Below are 12835 nucleotides of genomic sequence, written 5' to 3'. Positions count from 1 at the left end.
GTAATCAAATAAAATTATAGTAAATCTGAAATTACGAATATAAAATTCGAGTCTTTTTGGATTACGAACTAACCAAAGCCTTTACAATAATAATATGTTTTTTTTATGTTTATGTAATTATATGTCATCATATTGTTATTTTGAGCCAAAAGAGAAAAAAATGTGTTAGTTTTTTAATTATTGGTATGATTAAAAATTATAAAATTTATATTTCTAAGTCAAAATGATGATAACTGAGATGGAAAATAATATAACTAATACAAAAGGACCTTCTTATACATTTTTCCTATGGCAATTTAAAAATATTGAAAATATTAAACACAATTTTTTCATATTTATATATTCAAACTATTTAAATCTAATATAAAATAATGATTTTTCTTCGGTTATATTTAATTAATTTATATTATTTTGTAATAAAAAATAAAAAATGTTAACCATAAAAGTTTCACTATTAGTTACTTAAATTATCATTTCCGTGTATAATAATATATTTTCGTATGTGTTTGTTATAGTTGCACCGTTAACTTTATGATGGTGTATAGATGGAGTTTAAGTTATACTTTGATACCACAATCATATTCAAATTCTATAGTATTTCGGTATTGGTGTTTAAGTTAATAATAATGATGAAATGATTTAATATTATACCATTCAATAATATAATAAATGTTTTTGACAAAAACTAGTATTTTATAAGTATTAAATTTACATAAATTAAAAAAATAAAATATATCTTTAAAAATAAATGAAACTGTTATACCATTTCTGCTCAAAATGAATTAATTATTTAATATTTTGATACAATATTGTATCACATTGATTACAATGGTCATTGACTTAATGGTTCTTGACAACGAATATAAATTATATACATTCATCTGTATGTAATAACGACATAAGAATATTGTTTTATTTTATTAATTCAACCTTTAGATTCCACTGATTCCAGTGATAATAACTTAATAGCAGGGCTCGGAATTGTAGGAGCTAAAAACGGCAAAATATGCACAAAAAAATAACAAAATATGCATTAAAATTATGTTAAATTATTCTGAATTTAAAAAATACATCAGATTTTTTTAATAAATTAATAAAATAATAATATATATAAAAACTGTTTATAATTGAAAAAAATGTTTAACTGGTTGGAATTTTGACATCTTATTAAGTTAATCATAAATTACATAGTTAAAAATATTTTTTATACTTGTTAAGTTATTGCATTTAATTATCAATTATTAGGTTAAAGTTCGATGTTATTAATTTAATTGGTGATTGTGACGATGACAATAAATACCTTCGTTGAAAATTTTGAATTTTATATTCGATATTATACAGATAATATAAAGGTTAAAAAAGAAAAAAAATCAATTTTTTAGAAAAATATGCAATATGCATAATATTCGAATAAAATTGACAAAATATGCAAAATATACATTTTAATTTTTTAACTCTCGATTGTACAGTTCAAATTTTTAACTTAGTCTGTTATAAACTTAGAGCATACAGAATAAAATGCAATTCCTACAACTTCCGAGCCCTATTTATTAGTCAAATCAGTTATTACAATCTAACATCTTAACTACTAATTGACGTATTATTATTAATGATAATAATAAAATAATCAATAATTATACAACTAAAAACTAAAAAGTTTAAAATATATTAAAATTTAATAGGGCACGCGATTTTATATGGGATCCAGACCAAACTTGTACATTCCGATAAATACTATACCTATAATAAACTAGGTTAATATCATAATTTTTTTTTCTTTTGTAAACATATTTAATTGTTACAATGCATTATGTTATTTAAAAGCATTAAACGGTTAAAATATTTTTTTAATTTTTGTATTCTATTTCATTGATTAATTATTACAAGCTATATGTACAATATACAATAGTAGGAAATTCATATACTAGCTATGTAGCTAGTACCTGTATTATTGTAAGAAGTACTTACTAGTCTATTACTTTTGTACTTCATAAATAGAATTATGATATATCATAATAAATTTATTTAACTTGTATAATTAATTAACAATATTTCATGGTAAATTATAATCTATAGCAAATAGTTAAATACTTGCATTTAAAAAATTATTTTCAGATAATAAAATAATAATAAAAATAAATACTTATTTTTGTAATTTAAAATTGTATACATTATGACTCTGGTTGCTTTCCCTTAAATAAATTCTATACACTAATAATTTTCTCGAAGAAAAATAATTTTCTTTCTCTTTCAAACAATACAATTCTGAATAATAATGTAATAATGCCGTGATTTTTTTCACATAACATCCACAACATTTACAACACTTGTTGTATTAAATAATATAACTATATGTTAACATATATATTTGACAAATAATAATATACGTGATTTCATCACAATTGTATCTACAACCATTAATTTCACTAATATATTATACAATTATAATTTAAAATAATTATTTATTATTTAATAAAAATAAGTGTTATAAAATATATTTAACTATTTAAAATAAAATAATTAAAAATATTAATTGAATTTTTTGTACAATACACTATATAGTATATGCTATACTTGTCCATTTAACATATATAAGACACAAATAATTTGAAATGTTTACAAAATAATATTCTTCTAAAAAAGAATATAATATATTTTTATAATTATTTATCGTAATCATTTATTGAAGTACTTGCTCTTTTTTTCAATTATGTCATGCATTTTCAATTCGTTATTTCAAGGTTGAATATTTCTTAAAGTTTTTCAATGGGACATAAAAATTTAATTTTGAACAAGTTGTTTATGAGCTATATAGCTCGTATAATATATAAACTTAAATGTTAAATTTTAGATGAGCTGAGTGGAGTATCTCATAAAATTTTGGTCCACTTTTCCGCTCGTCTATACTTTTAATACTTAATATAACTAATAATTCACTTGTCCAAAATTTGATTTGTATGTATGGAACTATTATGAATAATATTTTGCTTTGAATAATAAATTAAAAATAAATTTTATAGTTTAAAAAAAAAAAAATAATAAATAATTTAAAAAATAATAACGATAAAATATAGTAGAGAATGTTGTTTTGTAACGACTTAAAGTTATGGTAACGAAATATTTCTAAGATTATATGGTTTTCTGAAAAAATAAGTGTCTTACATTAAATAGATCACCCATATTAATAATTAATATATATAAATATACAAGGAGACTTTTTAAAGGTCAACTGATGATAAGTTTTAATATATTTTTAGAAATATTTTATTTAGAAAATTTATAATAAAAAGTAGAACTTTATTTTCATCATTACTATTCTTTGATAATTTTTTGTTATTTAAAGATAAGTGGAGGACGGAGTGAATTGATATAAGGTTAGATATATTCATCTGCAAAATGTTGATCCACTCATTTAAACTTTAAATACTTTTACAGGCTATTTCTAATTAATGACTCATTCAAAATTTGATATTTATAAATCAAAACCTATTAACAAATGTTTCTGTTTTGGAATATGAAACAAAAATGTATTCAATGAAGTAATAATTTAATATATGATAATAATAAAAATAATAAAAATAATTAAATATTTCCAAAAACATTGAAATTTTTTGAGAAAATAAATTTTTATTTTAAAACAAAAACCACATTATACATTTATAATAATTAAGCCAAGCACTTTATTTTCTATATTGAAACAATCAACTTTTATGGAACAAATAACAATATGTTATCATGTTCATTGTTTTTATATACATAGTGGCTAGTTTAAATATATTGTATACAATGAAAACCAGACATGCACTTTCACTTTTTCTCCCTAAATTATACATTTGTTCTTACGTTTTGTTTACATACTTGTAAACATAAATTCAAGTGCAGGGTTAATGAGTATGAATAATCCAAACATATAAGTTATGTAGTAATGCTTTACCAGATAATATGTACTTGCATATTCGACAATAAAAATAAATGCAAATATTACTGTGTAAAAATAGATTCAATTTCACTTATATTATAGTTTATAATACTTATACTTCATTTAAAACTTTATTAACTATATACAATTTCATTCAAATAGACCTTATTGTTTTTGTATATGGTGAATTATTTGCAAAAATATAAACAATATATATATTAAATTACACTTCCAATTATATTTGCTGACAATTAAAATTATGGTAACGTAATATTTTCATCAAAATATTAATAAGAATATAATTATTCAGAAAAAAAAAGTATTTTTTATTTAAAATTTTATTTTATATTTTTCTAAACAATGTTTTAATTAGTAAATTGTATCAGATTCTATATAATATTCACTATATCTACATAATTTAATAAAAAATATAATGATATTTTAATGACTTCAAAAAGCCAAAAAGAATATACAATAAAATCGATTACAAAACCACACGAATCTGTTATCTTTTGCTATTTTCTTAAAATACTGGGCCATATAGATATACCACAATTGATATTTTAATCGTAGGTATTGTGCTTATGAAAATAAATCACAGTGATCCGCGTCAATGGAGTAAGTGCTCCAATAAGAAGTTCGGCAATTTTCTAAAACGAATAGTGGCCTGTGAAAAATATAATATTGTATAACCGAACGCATATATATTATATTTATTCGAAAAATAAACATAAATCGTCATCGTTTACCAAAATGTTTGTTACTATTAAGCAACCGGATGACCGTTTAATGGAACCGAAATAATTTTCCCACTGTGATTCGTATAATATATACCTATGTATAATATTATATTACAATAAAATTATAAAAACAATATCGCAGTTAACATGCGCAAAGAACGGGGTCACAAAGCTGCCATTCTCACTGTTGTGGCACAACTGTTGGTTATAATATTCTACATTTACGTTCACTATTCGTAAATATTCGTCTGAGTTCATAATATTATTGTATTATTTAGTAGATAGAATATTATTTTATTTTATTTTTCAGCATAATAATTACACACACATACGCGACATTAAGTGTGACAGGTCATTGCTCGAGCATATAACTGGTACAGCCGCTATGGTGCAGGTGGTTGTTAACTATTGTATTTGTATTTTTTAAACAGACTACTTATACACCGCATTACCGCATTGCGAATATTTAAAAACAGTTATACTATCGAACACGGCGCGACCTGTGCGTCCGTCGAGTGCACAATATATTATTGTTGTTATCAAAATGTGCTATGTATTAGAATAATATTTGTATTTATATAGAGATCACGTGTTGTAACCGGATATCGGGATATTAATATATATGTTATAAACTGCAACGCACACAGTCGTTCAGAATATTGTCATAAACCTTGACGATTATCCGGAACGTGTTAACGCCACACACGTAATAAATACTATACCGCATATATAGGTACTTATATACTGGCCGCACAGACGAGGTTCTATGAGATTCTACTTTGTTGAATGTCCATAATATTACTATACTTATTATGGCGGATCTACAGAGTAATAAATACATAGTAGATTATCGTCGTATTAAGTGCTAATTATTGATTTATATACGATTCAATAATATGTTTATTTATAAACCATAAACAGTATAATATGGTACATCTATATTGAGTGATTCTTTTATTGAACATTCATTATTTCAAAATCAAATCTATCAATGTTTTTGAAAATATTTTTTTTTTACTTAATTTCCAATCAACATAATACAACAGTTATAATTTATTCTATTTATTTACTTTTTTGAACAACAACTTTTTTTTTAATTTAATATTCAAGAGCAGAATATTTTTTATAGAAATTTTATATATAACAATCAAAATTCGGACAAGGTTTTATGAGTAGTTATAAATATATAAAGTTTAGTAGTAGACCAATATTTTCCTGGATATCCCCGTACCACTCCGCTTCGCTCACCGAAACTTTTATAATTATAATTTATAAAATATAACTCATAAACTACTCGCCTGAATTTCGATTTTTGTATATCAAAACACTTTGAAAAATGTTTTATTTTAAAATATGTAATTAAAAATGTATTTATTCGTTTAAAAAAATAAAAACTTAAAAAAAATATAACTAAGGGCGGAGTGGCCCACCGAACAACCGCGACAATGTCGATGACCTTGCTTGCTTATATAATAAATTCCCTGGTCAGAAAAAAATTCATGGTATAAACCATGAATTAAAATATTTCAGTTCGTGATCTGAACAACAAATAATAAATAAACGATAACTCGATTTCTCACGTAATTATATCGTTTCATTATAACATTATAATAATAAGCCAGTAAACCACACAATTTATAAATAGTTATTCATACGAGTTTTATTATTATATTGCGATTAACATAATACTTAAACAAAATAACAAAATATAATACGACTATGATTGTTAATAACGTCATAAACTTGCATTTTTATTTAATAATACCAAATACCACAGATTAAGTATAATCTGTTATAATGTGGAAAAAATCCAAAAAAATTGTTTTTGTAAAATATTCATTATATTTCCTAAAACAAGAAATTTAAGTGTTTACAAAATATTTATAAATTGCTATAGTGATATATAATTTGTGTAAAGGAGTTTTTTGGTTTACATATTTTATATAATTGTTAAACATTTTTATAATTTAAGCTATTTTATAAAAGAAGTTTAAAAAAATGTAAAAATGTATGATAATAAATTGGTTGGGTTAAGTTTTAATGGATCGAAAAACGGTTGGTACACATCTAAAAATAAAACAAAAAATGGTAAGAAATTAAATTTTAAAAAAGTGGTTTGAAAATACCTGTTTGTTCAATAAGAATTTTTAAACCACTCCTCCACTGAATAAGACAGTAAAACAATGTTGTTTTATTTCGATTAAAAATGTTGTAAAAAAATATTTTTAAAAACATTAATAATTTTTTAAAAATGAGTGCTGTTTGGTAAAAGAATTACCAGTATATATATATTATATACCTATAGGCTATATTAAAAATCAAACACATAATATTTATATAATATTACATAGTATAAGCAAGTTAAATTGCAGTACAGTAAATGTATTTAAAATATTATAAGCGAATAATGATATCCATTATAAAATACACATTTTATCAATACTAATCTATTTTTATCAATAATTTATAAGTGTTTAAAAAATGTTAACACTGTATTAAACAATACATTATGTTCATACCTAAAACTAAAAATTAGAGTGATTATTGTAACGTAATTTTAATAGTTACATTTTATCAAACAATATATCTGCTATTCTTAAATAACAATCTTGTAAAAGATACTTTTTAAGGGTATTTTAAGTATGATAAGTAATAAAATATACTTATTTTAAAAATAATATTTATTTAAATACTTGATAAAAAGAATTTGAATATAAATACAGATACTTTCAAAACGTTTAAATAACATTTTTTTGTAAGTTATAAATAAACAAAAAATTTTTTACAGTATTTTCATTCTTGCATTGATTTTTTAGATCATTTTATAAATAAAAAAAACTTATGGGAAATTTATAATGTTTTACATTTTTATATGAAAAATAGATTATATTTTCAGTCTCAAATGACACATCCATTTTTATTTACTTTTTTTAATACAAGTAAATCGGGAATACATAAAATATGAACTAAAAAGAAACGGTTAAACAAATAATATGTGTTATGTATATAATATTATAATTTATATAGATGTGAATTATTTAATTTTTTATCAAATACCTTAACTTTTTTTTATCCACAAAACGTAATACTTTATTATAAAGCAATTAGCAGGGGTGACCAACGAGAAGACTTGCGAGCCATCAAATATATCAATAAAAATGGAAGAGCTGAAATGAAAAAAAGGTCAATTTGTGTATAATATATATTATTTGTATAAATATAATTATAATAAATTAAATTAAATGTGTAAAATGCGAACAATATAATAATGTCAAATTAAATTTTATCTTAATTTTTTCTTCATAAATAATATCAAAAATATACATAGATCAACAATTGATCATTGATTAGACTATCATTTAACAGAATTGTTGAGGATTGCTCTAATAATGTATAATCCTAATTTCAAAAAACTTACAAAAAAAAAATTAACACTCATCAAATAAGATATTAATTAATAGTTAAAAATAAAAAAATATATATATTTTAATATTATATCAAAAATACTAAATTTTTTCTATAAATCGTAATTTTATAAAATATTATACCTCTTCAAATATATAATTTCATATTAAAAAAATTTTGTTTTCGTAAAAATGTTTTGTACCTTACGATAAGATGCGAGCCACAGTTTGGTTACCCCTGTTATATGGTTTAATAAAATGTATAAATTAACTTTTTGTAAAAACGAATTGTTATGCAATGAAAACTGTATAGTACATTGAATTTTGTTTATAATTTATTTATCTTTATTATAATTTAAGCTTCTACATAATAGTCATAAGTTAAACTTTAAAATTAAATTCCATTTTTTTTTTTTTTAATTTTGTCAAACATATTGATTTGTTTTATTCTATTTAACATTTTGATGTTTTTTGGGATCTGATTCCCAATTGTGTTTCATCTTGGTGATTGGTAATATCCTATGTTAAGTTAAAAGCAGATGATATTATAAATTTTGACATTCAGTTAAAATGTATTGCATTATTAATATTATTATTTATTACTTTATTAGATATTAAGTCAACAACTAAGGATTCACGCTCATAATCTTTTTCTTTATCTATAAGAATTCAATTTAATACTTTATTAGATATTTATGATTTATTACTTATTAGTAATAATAAGTTATTACTAATAAATTCTTAAAAAAATGTATTCATGAAATAAAATAAAATAACATGATAGAAAATTGTCATAACCATTCCTATATTTCATTGTTTATTTTAATTGACAAAAAAATACGTAATTGAATAAAATCTATTTTTTATTTATTTATTTAAGTACGAATACATACAAAAGAGCATCATCTATTGGCTATTTATGTATGTAGTATTTCTTCACAAAAATATTACCAGATTATGTAGGTTATTAAAATACAGTATATGTATATATATATATTATAAATTTATAACCTTGGTATTTTTTGTTATTAAATGTATATTTAAATGCACATTATACATCCGTAAATGTAAACAACTAAGCGCTAAATTCCAAAGTAATACAAGATATAACAGATAAAAAGTTCATGAATATTAAATATTAATAAATAAATATGATATCTTAATCGAATCAAAACACTCCTCATCTACACCTTTCGTCAAAAAATGTATTCATTTTAATTCGTTAACAACATATATTTTGGTAAGCAAATATATTCCGGTTCACGGAGGTCATTTGAATCGACCGTAAGCAAACTTTAGGAAACACAGCAAGCCGTGCTGTTTGGCATTAATACGCTTATATCTCAATGGAATCTACCTATACACGTTAATAATAACACCTATTATCACGACTATATAATATGCGCCACAGACCAGTGTTGTATTGTTAAAATGACAAAATGCAAGAGTAAAAAAAGAAAGTCAACCTTCTTCGACCTTGGTCGTTTTGACTTCACAGCGTCGAGGTCTATTTGACTTACCGGGGCTTCAATTGACAGAAAAATCTGTCGAAACTTGTAACGCGATTCTCACACGCGGTTACTTCACACACCGTGCGAATTTTCCCCGACGCTTTCGCACGCGGTCTTACCGCCCAGCCGAAGTCTATTTAGGCGACCCGCGCCGGTGTGACCATTGTCAATACACCCGGAGCAATGGTCTCGTCCACAACCGTCTTGCAGGTATACCTATCTATTGACCCGTCTTTCAGTCTTTCTGTCTTTCTGTCTGAATCTGTTCATCACTGTAGCGTTACGTGTTCTCAGGTGCTATTTTTGGCGTACGTCGTGGCGTCCGACGAGTCGCCCAGCGCAAAGACCGCCGTCGTCGACAAACGACCCGAGCCAGTGTCGGTGGTCGCCGAAGACTCCGGTCAGAGCGCAGCCGCGTCCACGACGCCGGCCGCACAGCCCAAAGACGTGTCCATCCTCAAGCAGATCAACAAGGTGAACGACGACGGTTCTTACACGTTCGGGTACGAAGCATCGGATGGCAGCTTCAAAGTAGAAACCCGCGACGTGGCGGGCAACGTGAAGGGCATGTTCGGGTTCGTGGACGACGAGGGACGGCTGAAGCGCGTAAAGTACTCGGCCAGCAACTCGTCCGGTTTCCAGTCGGCCGGCAGCGAGTCTCCGCGGCCGTCGACGGACCCGACGGCCGCGTCCACGGCGCAGACGGTCGCCGGTCGGAGGAATAAAAAGGACGACGGCAGCGGCGATGGCGGCGGTAGAGGTGGCGACGACGGGTCAGACGGCGGCAAGTCGACCGGAGTGAAAAAGGTGTTGGTGTCCAAGAGACCGGTCGCGGTAACCGTGGCGCCGGATTTGATGACAGACGCAGACGCGATGGACCCGCGGCGGCGCGGTGGTAACGACCTGCGCAGGCAACTGCCCAAGAACGAAGACGGAGACGCGCCCGACGTGTACGGCGTGCACGGCCGGTCCAGCCTCCAGGAGTCGGGACCCGTTTCGCCCGTCGTGTCGGCGCTCATGTCCGAACTGATGCCGATCAGCTCGTACGGCCGTCCGACGCGGCCGCCGCCGCCGCCGGTCGAACGACACGCCGTCAGCAGCAGACGGCGGCGGACGAAGACGAAGACGACGGCCAACGGTATGGCGGCCCGGCGACGGTTCAATACCGTCAGAGGCAACAGCCCGTCCGCTGTACCAGCCTCGGCCCGTACCCCGGTGACCGCGGCGGCCGCGTACCCGGTGTCCGCGGCGGCCGCGTACCAACAACAGCGGCCGGTCGCGTACGTCGCGCCGCCGCCGCAGCGCGGTCCGAGTCTGGTGGCTCTTCGGGACGAACTCATGGAGCTCATACTGTCGTTCGTGCAGGCCCGCGTCTCGCAACTCGTGTCCGTCGCCCCTTACCCGGCGCCCGTCCCGTACCCGATGCCCTATCAGCAGCCCAACTACTACGTGCCCAGTTACTATCAAGGGCCCCGGATCCCGGGTTCGACAACCGCGTTGCAGGGGCAAGAGTCGTCGCCGATAGTCACGCAAACGCTCAAGGACGGACTGATCCGGATGCTGCTGTCCACCAGCCCGCGATACGATCCGGACAGAGAACGTTCGACGCCCAGGCTGGCGTACCGCAGTACGACAACGCAGCAAACGCCCATCAGGAGCGTGCAGATCATCAGTGGCGGCGACGACGAAGACGACGGCCGCGTAGCGGACAGCAGACCCGTGACAACCGAAACTCCGGACTAGCGTTGCTGTTACTGCTACTTCATTATCAAAGTTGACAGTTGAAGTGTAAAAAGTACCGTTAATTATTTCATTATTGTTGTTATCATTATTATCATTATTATTATTATTATTACTTCTGTTATACATTTTTTTTTTTTTATATAAAATCGCTTTGAAAATAATATTATTTGTAGTCCACCAATCGCTTAGGTATGATATCAGTACAAAATAATTGTTCTATTATGATATCACTATAAGTTATAAGTTATAACTATTGTTTTAATAGCCATGCGCACATGTAAATCTTTCGGTCTGCTACTGTTACCGATATAACGATATATATTACCATTTAACATCTGTGATTATTCTTTGTTCTCGACAGACTACGATAATAAATTACCTATTAAAATGAGTAAAATACATAAACGTAACGAATAAATTTTTTTACTAAACGAGCAATTTACGTTTTCGTGTTTGATAGGCAACAAAAATAATACGAACATTGTTTTGTCGAAACAAAGATTTGTATGTTTATTATACAACGAATTTATTATTTTTGAATAATTCATTAATTTTAGCTTATTCTCTACATCGATAACGGCCTAATATTATTACGACATTTTATAAGCAATTTTTTTAAATATTTTTACTATATATTTTACATTATGTGGTATGATTTAAGTTATGTTATTTTATTTTGTAGAAAATATTTTTTCTATTTCCATTGTTTCTGATTTGCATCGTTCAAATATTTAATCTATGATTCGATGTATAGGTATTCTGTTGTGTTTTAACGATAACAGTTTTGAGTAATCATAAAATTACACTTTAAAGTTAGAGAAATTAAAAAATAACATTATAAACAAATTTGAATTATAATAAAACAATTTAGAAAAAATAACCTTTTTGTAAAATTTATCGATTACCTGAAATATCAGTAGTAGTAGCAGATTTATTATACTTAAATAAGTTGATTCATCAAGCATGCTTATCCTCATTGTATCCTTTAATAATGTATTTATTCAATTTCTGGTCTTTAGAATCTTTAAGTAAGCATAAGGACAACATTTATCAGTTCTCATTTAAAAATGTTAATGTACACCATTATAAGATACTCTTTAATTTTATTAATGATAAAAAAAAAAATAATTATTTAAAAATATATGGTTTTATAGTATTTTTTTTGAAATTCTAAAAATCATATTTTGAGGAGTACGTTAAATATAAATCGTATGAGTTTATTTTACGTATCATTCCTTACATATTATATCCAGATTATGGTTTTCTTCAAATGTCTTCAAAATTAGTTTTCATCACAATTTTTACTACATTAATTGTATTTTAATATGAATCAATCTATTACGTGGCCTCCGATCATATTGTTTTTTGTTCAGCATTATATTGAAACCATTTTTATTAATTTTAAAACCAGATTCATCAAAATCAAATTTTATCATGTTATTTATCATTTATAATTGTATCTTGTTAAATTTATGATAAATTGTACGTCTAATTTTCTTTTATTCTTTACATTATCAA

General features: G+C 27.8%; 1 pseudogene; it reads left to right on the top strand.

Moving 5' to 3' along the window:
- Positions 1–9757: 9757 nt before the first annotated feature.
- LOC112594212 lies at positions 9758–11405 on the top strand (annotated as a pseudogene).
- Positions 11406–12835: the final 1430 nt, after the last annotated feature.

This window comes from Melanaphis sacchari, unplaced genomic scaffold, assembly GCF_002803265.2.
Source record: "Melanaphis sacchari strain LSU unplaced genomic scaffold, SCAv2.0 Contig0_pilon_pilon, whole genome shotgun sequence".
In the NCBI taxonomy this organism is placed as follows: domain Eukaryota; kingdom Metazoa; phylum Arthropoda; class Insecta; order Hemiptera; family Aphididae; genus Melanaphis; species Melanaphis sacchari.
This window is presented reverse-complemented; position numbering and strand designations above follow the sequence as displayed.